Genomic DNA, 21,826 nt, shown 5'->3' with positions numbered 1-21,826 from the left:
CTCGCTAGGTAACCTACATAGTGCAAGTGTCTGCTAGGTAACCTACATAGTCCAAGTGCCCGCTAGTTAACATAGATTGTCCAAGTGCCCGCTAGGGAAGGTACATAGTCCAAGTGTCCGCTAGGTAACCTAGAGAGTGCAAGTGCCCTCTAGTTAACCTACTTAGTCCAAGTGCCTGCTAGGTACCCTAGATAGTCGAAGGGCCTGCTAGTTAACCTACATAGTCCAAGTGCCCGCTAGGTATCCTACATAGTGCAAGTGTCCGCTAGTTAACCTACATAGTCCAAGCGCCCGCTAGTTAACCTAGATAGTCCAAGTGCCCGCTAGGTTACCTACATAGTGCAAGTGTCCGCTAGTTACCCTAAGTAGTCCAAGGGCCCGCAGGTTAACATACATAGTCCAAGTGCCCGGTAGTTAACTTAAATAGTTCAAGTGTCCGTAGGGAACATACATAGTCCAAGTCTCCGCTAGGGAACATACATAGTCCAAGTGCCCGCTAGGGAACCTACATATTCCAAGTGCCCGCTAGGGAATATACATAGTCCAAGGGCCCGCTAGTTAACGTAGATAGTCCAAGTGCTGCTAGTTAATCTACATAGTCCAAGGGCCCGCTAGGTAACGTACATAGTGCAAGGGCCCGCTAGCTAACCTACATAGTCCAAGGGCCCGCTAGTTAACCTACATAGTCCAAGTACCCGCTAGTTAACCTAGATCGTCCTAATGCCCGCTCGTTAACCTACATAGTCCAAGGGCCCGCTAGGTAACGTAGACAGTTAAAGTGACCAATAGGTTACCTACATAGTCCAAGTGCCAGTTAGTTAACCTACATAGTCCAAGTGCCCGCTAGGTAACCTATATAGTACAATGCCCGATAGGGACCCTAATAGTCCAAGTGCCCGCTAGTTATTCTAGATAGTCCAAGAGCTCGCTAGTAAACCTAGATAGTCCAAGTGCCCGATAGGGAACCTACATAGTCCAGGTGCCCGCTAGTTAACATAGATAGTCCATGTACCCGCTAGGAAACGTACATAGTCCAAGTGCCCGCTAGTTAACGTACATAGTCCAAGTGCCCGCTAGGTAACGTAGATAGTCCAAGTGCCCGCTAGGGAACGTACATAGTCCAAGTGCCCGCTAGGTAACCTAGATAGTCCAAGTCCCCGCTAGTTAACCTACATAGTCCAAGTTCTCCCTAGGTAACCTAGATAGTCCAAGGGCCCGCTAGGCAACCTATATTGTCCTAGTGTCCCCTAGTTAACCTACATTCTCCAAGTGCCCGCTAGGGAACCTACATAGTTCAAGTGCCCGCTATGGAACATACATAGTCCAAGTGCCCGCTAGGGAATCTACATAGTCCAAGGGCCCGCTAGTTAACGTAGATAATCCAAGTGCCGCTAGTTAATCTACATAGCCCATGGGCCCGCTAGTTAACCTACGTAGTCCAAGTACCCGCTAGTTAACCTAGATTGTTCTAGTGCCCGCTAGGTAACCTAGATTGTCCAACAGCCCGATAGGTAACCTACATACTCCAAGTACTCGCTAGGTAACGTAGATAGTTCAAGGGCCAGCTAGGTAACCTAGATAGTCCAAGTGCCCGCTAGGTAACCTACAAATTCTAAGTGCCCGGTAGGTAATCTATATAGTCCAAATGCCCGCTAGGGAGCCTACATAGTCCAAATGCCCGCTAGGTAACCTAGATAGTCCAAGGGCCCGCTAAGTAACCTACATAGTCCTAGTGCCCCCTAGTTAACCTACATTCTCCAAGTGCCCGAAAGGGAACCTACATAGTCCAAGTGCCCGCTAGGTAACCTACATAGTCCAAAAGCCCGCTAGTTAACCTACATAGTCCAAGTGCCCGATAGGGAACCTAGACAGTCCAAGTGCCCGCTAGGTTACCTGCATATTCCAAGTGCCCTTTCGTTAACCTACATAGTCCAAGTGCCCGCTAGGTAACCAATATAGTGCAAATGCCCGCTAGGTGCCCTAATTGTCCAAATGCCCGCTAGTTAACCTAGATAGTCCAACTGCTCGCTAGTTAACCTACATAGTCCAAGTGCCCGCTAGTTAACCTAGATAGACCAAGTGCCCGCTAGGGAACCTATCTAGTCCAAGTACCCACTAGGAAACGTACCTAGTCCAAGTGCCCGCTAGGTAACGTACATAGTCCAAGTGCCCGCTAGGTAACGTAGATAGTCCAAGTGCCGGCTAGGGAACGTACATAGTCCATGTGCCCGCTAGGAAACCTAGATAGTCCAAGTGCCCGCTAGTTAACCTACATAGTCCAAGTGCCTGCTAGGGAAACTACATTGTCCAAGTGCCCGCTCTGGAACATACATAGTCCAAGTGCCCGCTAGGTAACCTAGATAGTCCAAGTGCCCGCTAGTTAACCTAGATAGTCCAAGTGCTCACTAGTTAATCTACATAGTCCAGGTTCCCCCAAAGTAACCTAGATAGTTCAAGGGTCCGCTAGGTAACCTACATTGTCCTAGTGCCCCCTAGTTAACCTATATTCTGCAAGTGCCCGATAGGCAACCTACATAGTCCAAGTGCCCTCTAGGTAACCTACATAGTCCAAATGTCCGCTAGTTAACCTACATAGTCCAAGTGCCCGATAGGGAACCTATATAATCCAAGTGCCCGCTAGGTAACCTACATAGAGCAAGTGTCCGCTAGTTAACCTAAGTAGTCCAAGGGCCCGCTAGTTAACCTACATAGTCCAAGTGCCTGCTAGGGAACCTACATTGTCCAAGTGCCCGCTCTGGAACATACATAGTCCAAGTGCCCGCTAGGTAACCTAGATAGTCCAAGTGCCCGCTAGTTAACCTAGATAGTCCAAGTGCTCACTAGTTAATCTACATAGTCCAGGTTCCCCCAAAGTAACCTAGATAGTTCAAGGGTCCGCTAGGTAACCTACATTGTCTTAGTGCCCCCTAGTTAACCTATATTCTGCAAGTGCCCGATAGGCAACCTACATAGTCCAAGTGCCCGCTAGGTAACCTACATAGTCCAAATGTCCGCTAGTTAACCTACATAGTCCAAGTGCCCGATAGGGAACCTATATAATCCAAGTGCCCGCTAGGTAACCTACATAGAGCAAGTGTCCGCTAGTTAACCTAAGTAGTCCAAGGGCCCGCTAGTTAACATACATAGTCCAAGTGCCCGCTAGGGAACCTACATAGTCCAAGTGCCCGCTAGGGAACCTACGTAGTCCAAGTGCCCGCTAGGGAATCTACATAGTCCAAGGGCCTGCTGGTTAATGTAGATAGTCCAAGTGCTGCTAGTTAATCTACATAGTCCAAGGGCCTGCTAGTTAACCTACATAGTCCAAGTGCCCGCTATGGAACATACATAGTGCAAGTGCCCGCTAGGAAATCTACATAGTCCAAGGGCCCGCTAGTTTACGTAGATAGTCCAAGTGCCGCTAGTTAATCTACATAGTCCTAGGGCCCGTTAGTTAACCTACATAGTCCAAATACCCGCTAGTTAACCTAGATCATCCAAGTGCCCGCTAGTTAACCTACATCGTCCAAGGGCCCGCTAGTTAACCTGGATAGTCCAAGTGCCCGCTAGTTAACCTACATAATCCAAGTGCCCGCTAGGTAACCTAGAGAGTTCAAGTGACCACTACATTACCTACATAGTCCAAGTGCCCGCTAGTTATCCTAGATAGTCCAAGTGCTCACTAGTTAACCTAGATAGTCCAAGTGCCCGCTAGTTAACCTAGATAGACCAAGTGCCCGCTAGGGAACCTACCTAGTCCTAGTGCCCCATAGGGAACCTACATAGTCCAAGTGCCCGCTAGTTAACATAGATAGTCCAAGTACCCGTTAGGAAACGTACATAGTCCAAGTGCCCGCTAGTTAACGTACATAGTCCAAGTGCCCGCTAGTTAAGGTAGATAGTCCAAGTGCCCACTAGGGAACGTACATAGTCCAAGTGCATGCTACGTAACCTAGATAGTCCAAGTGCCCGCTAGTTAACCTACATAGTCCAAGTGCCTGCTAGGTAACCTAGATAGTCCAAGTGCCCACTAGTTAACCTACATAGTCAAAGTTCCCCCTAGGTAACCTAGATCGTCCAAGTGCCCGCTAGTTAACCTACATAGTCAATGGGCCCGCTAGTTAACCTACATAGTGCAAGAGCCCACTAGTTAACCTAGATCGTGCAAGTGTCCGCTAGTTAACCTACATAGTCCACGTGCCAGTTGGCTAACCCAGATAGTCCAAGGGCCCGCTAGTTGATCTACATAGTCCAAGTGCCCGCTAGGGAACCTACATATTCCAAGTGCTGCTAGTTAATCTACATAGTCCAAGGGCCCGCTAGGTAACGTACATAGTGCAAGGGCCCGCTAGCTAACCTACATAGTCCAAGGGCCCGCTAGTTAACCTACATAGTCCAAGTACCCGCTAGTTAACCTAGATCGTCCTAATGCCCGCTCGTTAACCTACATAGTCCAAGGGCCCGCTAGGTAACGTAGACAGTTAAAGTGACCAATAGGTTACCTACATAGTCCAAGTGCCAGTTAGTTAACCTACATAGTCCAAGTGCCCGCTAGGTAACCTATATAGTACAATGCCCGATAGGGACCCTAATAGTCCAAGTGCCCGCTAGTTATTCTAGATAGTCCAAGAGCTCGCTAGTAAACCTAGATAGTCCAAGTGCCCGATAGGGAACCTACATAGTCCAGGTGCCCGCTAGTTAACATAGATAGTCCATGTACCCGCTAGGAAACGTACATAGTCCAAGTGCCCGCTAGTTAACGTACATAGTCCAAGTGCCCGCTAGGTAACGTAGATAGTCCAAGTGCCCGCTAGGGAACGTACATAGTCCAAGTGCCCGCTAGGTAACCTAGATAGTCCAAGTCCCCGCTAGTTAACCTACATAGTCCAAGTTCTCCCTAGGTAACCTAGATAGTCCAAGGGCCCGCTAGGCAACCTATATTGTCCTAGTGTCCCCTAGTTAACCTACATTCTCCAAGTGCCCGCTAGGGAACCTACATAGTTCAAGTGCCCGCTATGGAACATACATAGTCCAAGTGCCCGCTAGGGAATCTACATAGTCCAAGGGCCCGCTAGTTAACGTAGATAATCCAAGTGCCGCTAGTTAATCTACATAGCCCATGGGCCCGCTAGTTAACCTACGTAGTCCAAGTACCCGCTAGTTAACCTAGATTGTTCTAGTGCCCGCTAGGTAACCTAGATTGTCCAACAGCCCGATAGGTAACCTACATACTCCAAGTACTCGCTAGGTAACGTAGATAGTTCAAGGGCCAGCTAGGTAACCTAGATAGTCCAAGTGCCCGCTAGGTAACCTACAAATTCTAAGTGCCCGGTAGGTAATCTATATAGTCCAAATGCCCGCTAGGGAGCCTACATAGTCCAAATGCCCGCTAGGTAACCTAGATAGTCCAAGGGCCCGCTAAGTAACCTACATAGTCCTAGTGCCCCCTAGTTAACCTACATTCTCCAAGTGCCCGAAAGGGAACCTACATAGTCCAAGTGCCCGCTAGGTAACCTACATAGTCCAAAAGCCCGCTAGTTAACCTACATAGTCCAAGTGCCCGATAGGGAACCTAGACAGTCCAAGTGCCCGCTAGGTTACCTGCATATTCCAAGTGCCCTTTCGTTAACCTACATAGTCCAAGTGCCCGCTAGGTAACCAATATAGTGCAAATGCCCGCTAGGTGCCCTAATTGTCCAAATGCCCGCTAGTTAACCTAGATAGTCCAACTGCTCGCTAGTTAACCTACATAGTCCAAGTGCCCGCTAGTTAACCTAGATAGACCAAGTGCCCGCTAGGGAACCTATCTAGTCCAAGTACCCACTAGGAAACGTACCTAGTCCAAGTGCCCGCTAGGTAACGTACATAGTCCAAGTGCCCGCTAGGTAACGTAGATAGTCCAAGTGCCGGCTAGGGAACGTACATAGTCCATGTGCCCGCTAGGAAACCTAGATAGTCCAAGTGCCCGCTAGTTAACCTACATAGTCCAAGTGCCTGCTAGGGAAACTACATTGTCCAAGTGCCCGCTCTGGAACATACATAGTCCAAGTGCCCGCTAGGTAACCTAGATAGTCCAAGTGCCCGCTAGTTAACCTAGATAGTCCAAGTGCTCACTAGTTAATCTACATAGTCCAGGTTCCCCCAAAGTAACCTAGATAGTTCAAGGGTCCGCTAGGTAACCTACATTGTCCTAGTGCCCCCTAGTTAACCTATATTCTGCAAGTGCCCGATAGGCAACCTACATAGTCCAAGTGCCCGCTAGGTAACCTACATAGTCCAAATGTCCGCTAGTTAACCTACATAGTCCAAGTGCCCGATAGGGAACCTATATAATCCAAGTGCCCGCTAGGTAACCTACATAGAGCAAGTGTCCGCTAGTTAACCTAAGTAGTCCAAGGGCCCGCTAGTTAACCTACATAGTCCAAGTGCCTGCTAGGGAACCTACATTGTCCAAGTGCCCGCTCTGGAACATACATAGTCCAAGTGCCCGCTAGGTAACCTAGATAGTCCAAGTGCCCGCTAGTTAACCTAGATAGTCCAAGTGCTCACTAGTTAATCTACATAGTCCAGGTTCCCCCAAAGTAACCTAGATAGTTCAAGGGTCCGCTAGGTAACCTACATTGTCTTAGTGCCCCCTAGTTAACCTATATTCTGCAAGTGCCCGATAGGCAACCTACATAGTCCAAGTGCCCGCTAGGTAACCTACATAGTCCAAATGTCCGCTAGTTAACCTACATAGTCCAAGTGCCCGATAGGGAACCTATATAATCCAAGTGCCCGCTAGGTAACCTACATAGAGCAAGTGTCCGCTAGTTAACCTAAGTAGTCCAAGGGCCCGCTAGTTAACATACATAGTCCAAGTGCCCGCTAGGGAACCTACATAGTCCAAGTGCCCGCTAGGGAACCTATGTAGTCCAAGTGCCCGCTAGGGAATCTACATAGTCCAAGGGCCTGCTGGTTAATGTAGATAGTCCAAGTGCTGCTAGTTAATCTACATAGTCCAAGGGCCTGCTAGTTAACCTACATAGTCCAAGTGCCCGCTATGGAACATACATAGTGCAAGTGCCCGCTAGGAAATCTACATAGTCCAAGGGCCCGCTAGTTTACGTAGATAGTCCAAGTGCCGCTAGTTAATCTACATAGTCCTAGGGCCCGTTAGTTAACCTACATAGTCCAAATACCCGCTAGTTAACCTAGATCGTCCAAGTGCCCGCTAGTTAACCTACATCGTCCAAGGGCCCGCTAGTTAACCTGGATAGTCCAAGTGCCCGCTAGTTAACCTACATAATCCAAGTGCCCGCTAGGTAACCTAGAGAGTTCAAGTGACCACTACATTACCTACATAGTCCAAGTGCCCGCTAGTTATCCTAGATAGTCCAAGTGCTCACTAGTTAACCTAGATAGTCCAAGTGCCCGCTAGTTAACCTAGATAGACCAAGTGCCCGCTAGGGAACCTACCTAGTCCTAGTGCCCCATAGGGAACCTACATAGTCCAAGTGCCCGCTAGTTAACATAGATAGTCCAAGTACCCGTTAGGAAACGTACATAGTCCAAGTGCCCGCTAGTTAACGTACATAGTCCAAGTGCCCGCTAGGTAAGGTAGATAGTCCAAGTGCCCGCTAGGGAACGTACATAGTCCAAGTGCCTGCTACGTAACCTAGATAGTCCAAGTGCCCGCTAGTTAACCTACATAGTCCAAGTGCCTGCTAGGTAACCTAGATAGTCCAAGTGCCCACTAGTTAACCTACATAGTCAAAGTTCCCCCTAGGTAACCTAGATCGTCCAAGTGCCCGCTAGTTAACCTACATAGTCAATGGGCCCGCTAGTTAACCTACATAGTGCAAGAGCCCACTAGTTAACCTAGATCGTGCAAGTGTCCGCTAGTTAACCTACATAGTCCACGTGCCAGTTGGCTAACCCAGATAGTCCAAGGGCCCGCTAGTTGATCTACATAGTCCAAGTGCCCGCTAGGGAACCTTCATAGTCCAAGTGCCAGCTAGGTAACCTAGATAGTCCTAGGTCCCCCTAGTTAACCTAGATAGTCCTAGTGCCCGTTAGTTAACCTAGATAATCCAAGTACCCACTAGGGGACGTACTTAGTCCATGTGCCCGTTAGCTAACCTAGATAGTCCAAGTGCCCGCTAGTTAACAATGATCATCCAAGTGCCCGCTAGTTAACCTAGATAGTCCAAGTGCCCTCTAGTTAACCTAGATCGTCCAAGTGCCCGCTAGTAAACCTACATAGTCCAAGGGCCCGCTAGTTAACCTACATAGTCCAAGGTCCGCTAGTTAACCTAGATAGTCCAAGTGCTCGTTAGTTAACCTACATAGTACAAGGGCACACTAGTTGACCTAGACAGTCCAAGTGCCCGCTAGTTAACCTAGATAGTCCAAGTGCCCGCTAGGAAACCTAAGTAGTCCAAATGTCCAATAGGGATCCTACATAGTCCAAGTGCCCCCTAGGTAACCTACATCGTCCAAGTGCCTATTAGTTAACCTCGATAGTCCAAGTGCCCGCTAGGTAACCTACATCGTCCAAGTGCCTGTTAGTTAACCTAGATAGTCCAAGTGCTCGTTCGTTAACCTAGATAGTCCAAGTGCCTGCTAGGAAACCTACATAGTCCAAGGGCCCGCTAGGTAACCTAGATAGTTCAAGTGTCCGCTAGGTAACCTAGAGTCCAAGTGCTCGGTAGTTAACCTACATAGTCCAAGTGCACGCTATGTAACCTAGATAGTCAAAGTGCCCGTTAGGTAACCTAGATAGTCCAAGTGCCCGTTACCTAACCTAGATAGTCCAAGTGCCCGCTAGGCAACCTACATAGTCCAAGAGCCCGTTCATTAACCTAGAAGTCCAAGTGTCTGCTAGGTAACCTAGACAGTCCAAGTGCCCGCTAGGTTACCTGCATATTCCAAGTGCCCGTTTGTTAACCTAGATAATCCAAGTGCCCACTAGGTAACCTAAATAGTCCAAGTGCCCGCTAGGTAACCCAGATAGTCCAAGGGCCCGCTAGTTAACCAACATAGACCAAGGGCTCACTTGTTCACTTTGATAGTTCAAGTGCCCGCTAGTTAACCTAGATCGTCCAAATGCCCGCTAGTTAACCTAGATTGTCCAAGTGCCCGCTAGTTAACCTACAGAGTCCAAGGGCCCACTCCAAATGCCCGCTAGGGGCCCTAATAGTCCAAATGCCCGCTAGTTAACCTAGATAGTCCAAGTGCTCGCTAGTTAACCTAGATAGTCCAAGTGCCCGCTAGTTAACCTTGATAGACCAAGTGCCCGCTAGGGAACCTATCTAGTCCACGTGCCCGCTAGGAAACGTACATAGTCCAAGTGCCCGCTAGTTAACCTACAAAGTCCAAGTGCCTGCAAGGAACCTAGATAGTCCAAGTGCCCACTAGTTAACCTACATAGTCCAGGTTCCCCCTAGGTAACCCAGATAGTCCAAGGGCCCGCTAGTTAACCAACATAGTCCAAGGGCTCACTTGTTCACTTTGATAGTTCAAGTGCCCGCTAGTTAACCTAGATCGTCCAAGTGCCCGCTAGTTAACCTAGATTGTCCAAGTGCCCGCTAGTTAACCTACATAGTCCAAGGGCCCACTCCAAATGCCAGCTAGGGGCCCTAATAGTCCAAATGCCCGCTAGTTAACCTAGATAGTCCAAGTGCTCGCTAGTTGACCTAGATAGTCCAAGTGCCCGCTAGTTAACCTAGATAGACCAAGTGCCCGCTAGGGAACCTATCTAGTCCAAGTGCCCGCTAGGAAACGTACATAGTCCAGGTGCCCGCGAGTTAACCTACATAGTACAAGTGCCTGCTAGGTAACCTAGATAGTCCAAATGCCCACTAGTTAACCTACATAGTCCAGGTTCCACCTAGGGAACCTAGATAGTCCAAGGGACCGCTAGGTAACCTACATAGTCCAAATGCCCGATAGGGAACCTATATAGTCCAAGTGCCCGCTAGGTAACCTACATAGTCCAAATGCCCGCTAGTTAACCTACATAGTCCAAGTGCCCGATAGGGAACCGACATAGTCCAAGTGCCCGCTAGGGAACCTACATAGTCCAAGTGCCCGTTAGGTAACCTAGATAGTCCTAATGCCAGCTAGGGAACCCACATAGTCCAAGTGCCCGCTAGGGAACCTACATAGTCCAAGTGCCCGCTAGGTAACGTACATAGTCCAAGTGCCCGCTAGGTAAGTAGTTAGTTCAAGTGCCCGTAGTTAACCTACATAGTCCAAGTGCCTGCTAGGTAACCTAGATAGTCCAAATGCCCACTAGTTAACCTACATAGTCCAGGTTCCCCCTAAGTAACCTAGATAGTCCAAGGGTCCGCTAGGTAACCTACATTGTCCTAGTGCCCCCTAGTTAACCTACATTCTCCAAGTGCCCGATAGGCAACCTACATAGTCCAAGTGCCCGCTAGGTAACCTACATAGTCCAAATGCCCGCTAGTTAACCTACATAGTCCAAGTGCCTGCTAGGTAACCTAGATAGTCCAAGTGCCCACTAGTTAACCTACATAGTCAAAGTTCCCCCTTGGTAACATAGATCGTCCAAGTGCCCGCTAGTTAACCTAAATAGTCAATGGGCCCGCTAGTTAACCTACATAGTGCAAGAGCCCGCTAGCTAACCTAGATAATCCAAGGGCCCGCTAGTTAACCTATATCGTACAAGTGCCCGCTAGTTAACCTAGATCGTCCAAGTGCCCACTAGTTAACCTAGTCAATTGGCCCGCTAGTTAACCTACATAGTGCAAGAGCCCGCTAGTTAACGTAGATCGTGCAAGTGTCCGCTAGTTAACCTACATATTCCACGTGCCAGTTAGCTAACCTAGATAGTCCAAGGGCCCGCTAGTTGACCTACATAGTCCAAGTGCCCGCTAGGGAACCTAGAGTCCAAGTGCTCGGTAGTTCACCTACATAGTCCAAGTGCACGCTATGTAACCTAGATAGTCAAAGTGCCCGTTAGGTAACCTAGATAGTCCAAGTGCCCGTTACCTAACCTAGATAGTCCAAGTGCCCGCTAGGCAACCTACATAGTCCAAGAGCCCGTTCATTAACCTAGAAGTCCAAGTGTCTGCTAGGTAACCTTCAGAGTCCAAGTGCCCGCTAGTTAACCTAGATTGTCCAAGTGTCCGCTAGTTAACCTAGATAGTCCTAGTGCCCATTAGTTAACCTAGATAGTCCAAGTGCCCACTAGGGTACATACATTGTCCATGTGCCCGTTAGCTAACCTAGATAGTTCAAGTGCCCGCTAGTTAACCTAGATAGTCCAAGTGACCTCTAGTTAACCTAGGTCATCCAAGTGCCCGCTAGTAAACCTACATAGTCCAAGGGCCCGCTAGTTAACCTACATAGTCCAAGGTCCGCTAGTTAACCTAGATAGTCCAAATGCTCGCTAGTTAACCTACATTGTACAAGGGCCCACTAGTTGACCTAGATAGTCCAAGTGCCCGCTAGTTAACCTAGATAGTCCAAGTGCCCGCTGGGAAACCTAAGTATTCCAAATGTCCGATAGGGATCCTACATAGTCCAAGTGCCCGCTAGGTAACCTACATCGTCCAAGTGCCTGTTAGTTAACCTAGATAGTCCAAGTGCCCGCTAGGTAACCTAGACTGTCCAAGTGCCCGCTAGGTTGCCTACATAGTCCAAGTGCCCGTTCGTTAACCTAGATAGTCCAAGTAGCTGCTAGGAAACCTACATAGTCCAAGGGCCTGCTAGGTAACCTAGATAGTTCAAGTGCCCACTAGGTAAACTAGAGTCCAAGTGCTCGGTAGTTAACCTACATAGTCCAAGTGCACGCTATGTAACCTAGATAGTCCAAATGCCCGTTACCTAACCTAGATAGTCCAAGTGCCCGCTAGGCAACCTACATAGTCCAAGAGCCCGTTCATTAACCTAGAAGTCCAAGTGTCTGCTAGGTAACCTAGACAGTCCAAGTGCCCGCTAGGTTACCTGCATATTCCAAGTGCCCGTTCGTTAACCTAGATAATCCAAGTGCCCACTAGGTAACCTAAATAGTCCAAGTGCCCGCTAGGTAACCCAGATAGTCCAAGGACCCGCTAGGTAACCAACATAGTCCAAGGGCTCACGTGTTCACTTTGATAGTTCAAGTGCCCGCTAGTTAACCTAGATCGTCCAAGTGCCCGCTAGTTAACCTAGATTGTCCAAGTGCCCGCTAGTTAACCTACATAGTCCAAGGGCCCACTCCAAATGCCCGCTAGGGGCCCTGGTAGTCCAAATGCCCGCTAGTTAACCTAGATAGTCCAAGTGCTCGCTAGTTGACCTAGATAGTCCAAGTGCCCGCTAGTTAACCTAGATAGACCAAGTGCCCGCTAGGGAACCTATCTAGTCCACGTGCCCGCTAGGAAACGTACATAGTCCAAGTGCCCGCTAGTTAACCTACATAGTCCAAGTGCCTGCTAGGTAACCTAGATAGTCCAAGGGCCCGCTAGTTAACCAACATAGTCCAAGGGCTCACTTGTTCACTTTGATAGTTCAAGTGCCCGCTAGTTAACCTAGATCGTCCAAGTGCCTGCTAGGTAACCTAGATTGTCCAAGTGCCCGCTAGTTAACCTACATAGTCCAAGGGCCCACTCCAAATGCCCGCTAGGGGCCCTAATAGTCCAAATGCCCGCTAGTTAACCTAGATAGTCCAAGTGCCCGCTAGTTAACCTAGATAGACAAAGTGCCCGCTAGGGAACCTATCTAGTCCAAGTTCCCGCTAGGAAACGTACATAGTCCAAGTGCCCGCTAGTTAACCTACATAGTCCAAGTGCCTGCTAGGTAACCTAGATAGTCCAAGTGCCCACTAGTTAACCTACATAGTCCAAGTGCCCGCTAGGTAACCTACATAGTCCAAATTCCCGATAGGGAACCTATATAGTCCAAGTGCCCGCTAGGTAACCTACATAGTCCAAGTGCCCGCTAGGTAACCTACATAGTCCAAATGCCCGCTAGTTAACCTACATAGTCCAAGTGCCCGATAGGGAACCTACATAGTCCAAGTGCCCGCTAGGGAACCTACATTGTCCAAGTGCCCGTTAGGTAACCTAGATAGTCCAAATGCCAGCTAGGGGACACACATAGTCCATGTGCTCTCTAGGGAACCTACATAGTCCAAGTGCCCGCTAGGTAACGTACATAGTCCAAGTGCCCGCTAGGTAACGTAGATAGTTCAAGTCCCCACTACTTAACCTACATAGTCCAAGTGCCTGGTAGGTAACCTAGATAGTCCAAGGGCCCACTAGTAAACCTACATAGTCCAGGTTCCCCCTAAATAACCTAGATAGTCCAAGGGTCCGCTAGGAAACCTACATTGTCCTAGTGCCCCCTAGTTAACCTACATTCTCCAAGTGCCCGATAGGCAACCTAAATAGTCCAAGTGCCCGCTAGGTAACCTACATAGTCCAAATGCCCGCTAGTTAACCTACATAGTCCAAGTGCCTGCTAGGTAACCTAGATAGTCCAAGTGCCCACTAGTTAACCTACATAGTCAAAGTTCCCCCTAGGTAACATAGATCGTCCAAGTGTCCGCTAGTTAACCTAAATAGTCAATGGGCCCGCTAGTTAACCTACATAGTGCAAGAGCCCGCTAGCTAGCCTAGATAATCCCAGTGCCCGCTAGTTAACCTATATCGTCCAAGTGCCCGCTAGTTAACCTAGATCGTGCAAGTGTCCGCTAGTTAACCTACATCGTCCACGTGCCAGTTAGCTAACCTAGATAGTCCAAGGGCCCGCTAGTTGACCTACATAGTCCAAGTGCCCGCTAGGGAACCTACATAGTCCAAGTGCCCGTTAGGTAACCTAGATAGTCCTAATGCCAGCTATGGAACCCACATAGTCCAAGTGCCCGCTAGGGAACCTACATAGCCCAAGTGCCCACTAGGTAACGTACATAGTCCAAGTGCACGCTAGGTAACGTAGATAGTTCAAGTGCCCGCTAGTTAACCTACATAGTCCAAGTGCCTGCTAGGTAACCTAGATAGTCCAAATGCCCACTAGTTAACCTACATAGTCCAGGTTCCCCCTAAGTAACCTAGATAGTCCAAGGGTCCGCTAGGTAACCTACATTGTCCTAGTGCCCCCTAGTTAACCTACATTCTCCAAGTGCCCGATAGGCAACCTACATAGTCCAAGTGCCCGCTAGGTAACCTACATAGTCCAAATGCCCGCTAGTTAACCTACATAGTCCAAGTGCCTGCTAGGTAACCTAGATAGTTCAAGTGCCCACTAGTTAACCTACATAGTCAAAGTTCCCCCTTGGTAACATAGATCGTCCAAGTGCCCGCTAGTTAACCTAAATAGTCAATGGGCCCGCTAGTTAACCTACATAGTGCAAGAGCCCGCTAGCTAACCTAGATAATCCAAGTGCCCGCTAGTTAACCTATATCGTACAAGTGCCCGCTAGTTAACCTAGATCGTCCAAGTGCCCGCTAGTTAACCTACATAGTCAATTGGCCCTCTAGTTAACCTACATAGTGCAAGAGCCCGCTAGTTAACGTAGATCGTGCAAGTGTCCGCTAGTTAACCTACATATTCCACGTGCCAGTTAGCTAACCTAGATAGTCCAAGGGCCCGCTAGTTGACCTACATAGTCCAAGTGCCCGCTAGGGAACCTAGAGTCCAAGTGCTCGGTAGTTCACCTACATAGTCCAAGTGCACGCTATGTAACCTAGATAGTCAAAGTGCCCGTTAGGTAACCTAGATAGTCCAAGTGCCCGTTACCTAACCTAGATAGTCCAAGTGCCCGCTAGACAACCTACATAGTCCAAGAGCCCGTTCATTAACCTAGAAGTCCAAGTGTCTGCTAGGTAACCTTCAGAGTCCAAGTGCCCGCTAGTTAACCTAGATTGTCCAAGTGCCCGCTAGTTAACCTAGATAGTCCTAGTGCCCGTTAGTTAACCTAGATAGTCCAAGTGCCCACTAGGGGACATACTTAGTCCATGTGCCCGTTAGCTAACCTAGATAGTCCAAGTGCCCGCTAGTTAACCTAGATAGTCCAAGTGCCCTCTATTTAACCTAGGTCGTCCAAGTGCCCGCTAGTAAACCTACATAGTCCAAGGGCCCGCTAGTTAACCTACATAGTCCAAGGTCCGCTAGTTAACCTAGATAGTCCAAGTGCTCGCTAGTTAACCTACATAGTACAAGGGCCCACTAGTTGACCTAGATAGTCCAAGTGCCCGCTAGTTAACCTAGATAGTCCAAGTGCCCGCTAGGAAACCTAAGTAGTCCAAATGTCCGATAGGGATCCTACATAGTCCAAGTGCCCGCTAGGTAACCTACATCGTCCAAGTGCCTGTTAGTTAACCTAGATAGTCCAAGTGCCCGCTAGGTAACCTAGACTGTCCAAGTGCCCGCTAGGTTGCCTACATAGTCCAAGTGCCCGTTCGTTAACCTAGATAGTCCAAGTGGCTGCTAGGAAACCTACATAGTCCAAGGGCCTGCTAGGTAACCTAGATAGTTCAAGTGCCCACTAGGTAAACTAGAGTCCAAGTGCTCGGTAGTTAACCTACATAGTCCAAGTGCACGCTATGTAACCTAGATAGTCCAAGTTCCCGTTACCTAACCTAGATAGTCCAAGTGCCCGCTAGGCAACCTACATAGTCCAAGGGCCCGTTGATTAACCTAGAAATCCAAGTGTCTGCTAGGTAACCTAGACAGTCCAAGTGCCCGCTAGGTTACCTGCATATTCCAAGTGCCCGTTCGTTAACCTAGATAATCCAAGTGCCCACTAGGTAACCTAAATATTCCAAGTGCCCGCTAGGTAACCCAGATAGTCCAAGGACCCGCTAGGTAACCAACATAGTCCAAGGGCTCACGTGTTCACTTTGATAGTTCAAGTGCCCGCTAGTTAACCTAGATCGTCCAAGTGCCCGCTAGTTAACCTAGATAGTCCAAGTGCCCGCTAGTTAACCTACATAGTCCAAGGGCCCACTCCAAATGCCCGCTAGGGGCCCTGGTAGTCCAAATGCCCGCTAGTTAACCTAGATAGTCCAAGTGCTCGCTAGTTGACCTAGATAGTCCAAGTGCCCGCTAGTTAACCTAGATAGACCAAGTGCCCGCTAGGGAACCTATCTAGTCCACGTACCCGCTAGGAAACGTACATAGTCCAAGTGCCCGCTAGTTAACCTACATAGTCCAAGTGCCTGCTAGGTAACCTAGATAGTCCAATGACCCGCTAGTTAACCAACATAGTCCAAGGGCTCACTTGTTCACTTTGATAGTTCAAGTGCCCGCTAGTTATCCTAGATCGTCCAAGTGCCCGATAGTTAACCTAGATTGTCCAAGTGCCCGCTAGTTAACCTACATAGTTCAAGGGCCCACTCCAAATGCCCGCTAGGGGCCCTAATAGTCCAAATGCCCGCTAGTTAACCTAGATAGTCCAAGTGCCCGCTAGTTAACCTAGATAGACAAAGTGCCCGCTAGTGAACCTATCTAGTCCAAGTGCCCGCTAGGAAACGTACATAGTCCAAGTGCCCGCTAGTTAACCTACATAGTCCAAGTGCCTGCTAGGTAACCTAGATAGTCCAAGTGCCCACTAGTTAACCTACATAGTCCAAGTGCCCGATAGGGAACCTACATAGTCCAAATGCCCGATAGGGAACCTATATAGTCCAAGTGCCCGCTAGGTAACCTACATAGTCCAAGTGCCCGCTAGGTAACCTACATAGTCCAAATGCCCGCTAGTTAACCTACATAGTCCAAGTGCCCGATAGGGAACCTACATAGTCCAAGTGCCCGCTAGGGAACCTACATTGTCCAAGTGCCCGTTAGGTAACCTAGATAGTCCAAATGCCAGCTAGGGGACCCACATAGTCCATGTGCCCTCTAGGGAACCTACATAGTCCATGTGCCCGCTAGGTAACATACATAGTCCAAGTGCCCGCTAGGTAACGTAGATAGTTCAAGTCCCCGCTACTTAACCTACATAGTCCAAGTGCCTGCTAGGTAACCTAGATAGTCCAAGTGCCCACTAGTTAACCTACATAGTCCAGGTTCCCCCTAAGTAACCTAGATAGTCCAAGGGTCCGCTAGGCAACCTACATTGTCCTAGTGCCCCCTAGTTAACCTACATTCTCCAAGTGCCCGATAGGCAACCTAAATAGTCCAAGTGCCCGCTAGGTAACCTACATAGTCCAAATGCCCGCTAGTTAACCTACATAGTCCAAGTGCCTGCTAGGTAACCTAGATAGTCCAAGTGCCCACTAGTTAACCTACATAGTCAAAGTTCCCCCTAGGCAACATAGATCGTCCAAGTGTCCGCTAGTTAACCTAAATAGTCAATGGGCCCGCTAGTTAACCTACATAGTGCAAGAGCCCGCTAGCTAGCCTAGATAATCCAAGTGCCCGCTAGTTAACCTATATCGTCCAAGTGCCCGCTAGTTAACCTAGATCGTGCAAGTGTCCGCTAGTTAACCTACATAGTCCACGTGCCAGTTAGCTAACCTAGATAATCCAAGGGCCCGCTAGTTGACCTACATAGTCCAAGTGCCCGCTAGGGAACCTTCATAGTCCAAGTGCCAGCTAGGTAACCTAGATAGTCCAAGTGCCCGCTAGTTAACCTAGATAGTCCTAGTGCCCGTTAGTTAACCTAGATAGTCCAAGTGCCCACTAGGGGACGTACTTAGTCCATGTGCCCGTTATCTAACCTAGATTGTCCAAGTGCCCGCTAGTTAACAATGATCATCCAAGTGCCCGCTAGTTAACCTAGATAGTCCAAGTGCCCTCTAGTTAACCTAGATCATCCAAGTGCCCGCTAGTAAACCTACATAGTCCAAGGGCCCGCTAGTTAACCTACATAGTCCAAGGTCCGCTAGTTAACCTAGATAGTCCAAGTGCTCGCTAGTTAACCTACATAGTACAAGGGCCCACTAGTTGACCTAGATAGTCCAAGTGCCCGCTAGTTAACCTAGATAGTCCAAGTGCCCGCTAGGTAACCTAAATAGTCCAAATGTCCGACAGGGATCCTACATAGTCCAAGTGCCCGCTAGGTAACCTACATCGTCCAAGTGCCCGTTCGTTAACCTAGATAGTCCAAGTGCCTGCTAGGAAACCTACATAGTCCAAGGGCCCGCTAGGTAACCTAGATAGTTCAAGTGCCCGCTAGGTAACCTAGAGTCCTAGTGCTCGCTAGTTAACCTACATAGTCCAAGTGCACACTATGTAACCTAGATAGTCAAAGTGCCCGTTAGGTAACCTAGATAGTCCAAGTGCCCGTTACCTAACCTAGATAGTCCAAGTGCCCGGTAGGCAACCTACATAGTCCAAGAGCCCGTTCGTTAACCTAGAAGTCCAAGTGTCCGCTAGGAAACCTAGACAGTCCAAGTGCCCGCTAGGTTACCTGCATATTCCAAGTGCCCGTTCGTTAACCTAGATAATCCAAGTGCCCACTAGTTAACCTAAATAGTCCAAGTACCCGCTAGGTAACCCAGATAGTCCAAGGGCCCGCTAGTTAACCAAGATAGTCCAAGGGCTCACTTGTTCACTTTGATAGTTCAAGAGCCCGCTAGTTAACCTAGATCGTCCTAGTGCCCGCTAGTTAACCTAGATTGTGCAAGTGCCCGCTAATTAACCTACATAGTCCAAGGGCCCACTCCAAATGCCCGCTAGGGGCCCTGATAGTCCAAATGCCCGCTAGTTAACCTAGATAGTCCAAGTGCTCGCTAGTTAACCTACATAGTACAAGGGCCCACTAGTTGACCTAGATAGTCCAAGTGCCCGCTAGGTAACCTAAATAGTCCAAATGTCCGATAGGGATCCTACATAGTCCAAGTGCCCGCTAGGTAACCTACATCGTCCAAGTGCCCGTTCGTTAACCTAGATAGTCCAAGTGCCTGCTAGGAAACCTACATAGTCCAAGGGCCCGCTAGTTAACCTAGGCAGTTCAAGTGACCACTAGGTTACCTACATACTCCAAGTGCCCGCTAGTTATCCTAGATAGTCCAAGTGCTCACTAGTTAACCTAGATAGTCCAAGTGCCCGCTAGTTAACCTAGATAGACCAAGTGCCCGCTAGGGAACCTACCTAGTCCACGTGCCCCATAGGGAACCTACATAGTCCAAATGCCCGCTAGTTAACATAGATAGTCCAAGTACCCGCTAGGAAACGTACATAGTCCTAGTGCCCGCTAGGTAAGGTAGATAGTCCAAGTGCCCACTAGGGAACGTACATAGTCCAAGTGCCCGCTACATAACCTAGATAGTCCAAGTGCCCGCTAGTTAACCTACATAGTCCAAGTGCCTGCTAGTTAACCTAGATAGTCCAAGTGCCCACTAGTTAACCTACATAGTCAAAGTTCCCCCTAGGTAACCTAGATCGTCCAAGTGCCCGCTAGTTAACGTAAATAGTCAATGGGCCCGCTAGTTAACCTACATAGTGCAAGAGCCTGCTAGCTAACCTAGATAATCCAAGTGCCCGCTAGTTAACCTGTATCGTCCAAGTGCCCGCTAGTTAACCTAGATCGTCCAAGTGCCCGCTAGTTAACCTACATAGTCAATGGGCCCGCTAGTTAACCTACATAGTGCAAGAGCCCGCTAGTTAACCTAGATCGTGCAAGTGTCCGCTAGTTAACCTACATAGTCCACGTGCCAGTTAGCTAACCTAGATAGTCCAATTGCCCGCTAGTTAACCTACATAGTCCAAGTGCCTGCGAGGTAACCTAGACATTTCAAGTGACCACTAGGTTACCTACATAGTCCTAGTGCCCGCTAGGGAACCTTCATAGTCCAAGTGCCAGCTAGGTAACCTACATAGTCCAAGTGCCCGCTAGTTAACCTAGATAGTCCTAGTGCCCACTAGGGAACGGACTTAGTCCATGTGCCCGTTAGCTAACCTAGATAGTCCAAGTGCCCGCTAGTTAACATTGATCATCCAAGTGCCCGCTAGTTAACCTAGATAGTCCAAGTTCCCTCTAGTTAACCTAGATCGTCCAAGTGCCCGCTAGTAAACCTACATAGTCCAAATGCCCGCTAGTTAACCTACACAGTCCAAGTGCCCGATAGGGTACCTAGACAGTCCAAGTGCCCGGTAGGTTAACTGCATATTCCAAGTGCCCATTCGTTAACCTTCATATTCCAAGTGCCTGCTAGGTAACCAATATAGTCCAAATGCCCGCTAGGGGCCCTAATAGTCCAAATGCCCGGTAGTTAACCTAGATAGTCCAAGTGCTCGCTAGTTAACCTAGATAGTCCAAGTGCCCGCTAGGGAACCTATCTACTCCAAGTACCCGCTAGTTAACCTACATAGTCCAAGTGCCTGCTAGGTAACCTAGATAGTCCAAGTGCCCACTAGTTAACCTACATAGTCCAGGTTCCCCCTAAGTAACCTAGATAGTCCAAGGGTCCGCTAGGTAACCTACATTGTCCTAGTGCTCCCTAGTTAACCTACATTCTCCAAGTGCCCGATAGGCAACCTACATAGTACAAGTGCCCGCTAAGTAACCTACATAGTCCAAATGCCCGCTAGTTAAACTACATAGTCCAAGTGCCCGATAGGGAACCTATATAATCCAAGTGCCCGCTAGGGAACCTACATAGTCCAAGTGCCCATTAGGTAACCTAGATAGTCCAAGTGCTCACTAGGTAACCTACATAGTGCAAGTGTCCGCTAGTTAACCTAAGTAGTCCAAGGGCCCGCTAGTTAACATACATAGTCCAAGTGCCCGGTAATTAACTTACATAGTTCAAGTGTCCGTAGGGAACATTCATAGTCCAAGTGCCCGCTAGGGAACCTACATAGTCCAAGTGCCCGAGAGGGAACCTACGTAGTCCAAGTGCCCGCTAGGGAATCTACATAGTCCAAGGGCCCGCTGGTTAATGTAGATAGTCCAAGTGCTGCTAGTTAATCTACATAGTCCATGTGCCCGCTAGGGAATCTACATAGTCCAAGGGCCCGCTAGTTAACATAGATAGTCCAAGTGCCGCTAGTTAATCTACATAGTCCAAGGGCCCGTTAGTTAACCTACATAGTCCAAATACCCGCTAGTTAACCTACATCGTCCAAGGGCCCACTAGTTAACCTAGATAGTCCAAGTGCCCGCTAGTTAACCTATATAATACAAGTGCCCGCTAGGTAACCTAGACAGTTCAAGTGACCACTAGGTTACCTACATAGTCCAAGTGCCCGCTAGTTATCCTAGATAGTCCAAGTGCTCACTAGTTAACCTAGATAGTCCAAGTGCCCGCTAGTTAACCTAGATAGACCAATTGCTCGCTAGGGAACCTACCTAGTCCAAGTGCCCCATAGGGAACCTACATAGTCCAAGTGCCCGCTAGTTAACATAGATAGTCCAAGTACCCGCTAGGAAACGTACATAGTCCAAGTGCCCGCTAGTTAACGTACATAGTCCAAGTGCCCACTAGGTAAGGTAGATAGTCCAAGGGCCCGCTAGGGAACGTACATAGTCCAAGTGCCCGCTACGTAACCTAGATAGTCCAAGTGCCCGCTAGTTAACCTACATAGTCAAAGTTCTCCCTAGGTAACATAGATCGTCCAAGTGCCCGCTAGTTAACCTAAATAGTCAATGGGCCCCCTAGTTAACCTACATAGTGCAAGAGCCCGCTAGCTAACCTAGATAATCCAAGTGCCCGCTAGTTAACCTATATCGTCCAAGTGCCTGCTAGTTAACCTAGATCGTCCAAGTGCCCGCTAGTTAACCTACATAGTCAATGGGCCCGCTAATTAACCTACATAGTGCAAGAGCCCGCTAGTTAACCTAGATCGTGCAAGTGTCCGCTAGTTAACCTACATAGTCCACGTGCCAGTTAGCTAACCTAGATAGTCCAAGGGCCCGCTAGTTGACCTACATAGTCCAAGGCCCCGCTAGGGA

The sequence above is a fragment of the Tenrec ecaudatus genome, chromosome 16, assembly GCF_050624435.1.
Source record: "Tenrec ecaudatus isolate mTenEca1 chromosome 16, mTenEca1.hap1, whole genome shotgun sequence".
NCBI classification, from domain to species: Eukaryota; Metazoa; Chordata; class Mammalia; order Afrosoricida; family Tenrecidae; genus Tenrec; species Tenrec ecaudatus.
The sequence above is the reverse complement of the archived record's forward strand: the minus strand, read 5'-3'. Positions refer to the sequence as shown.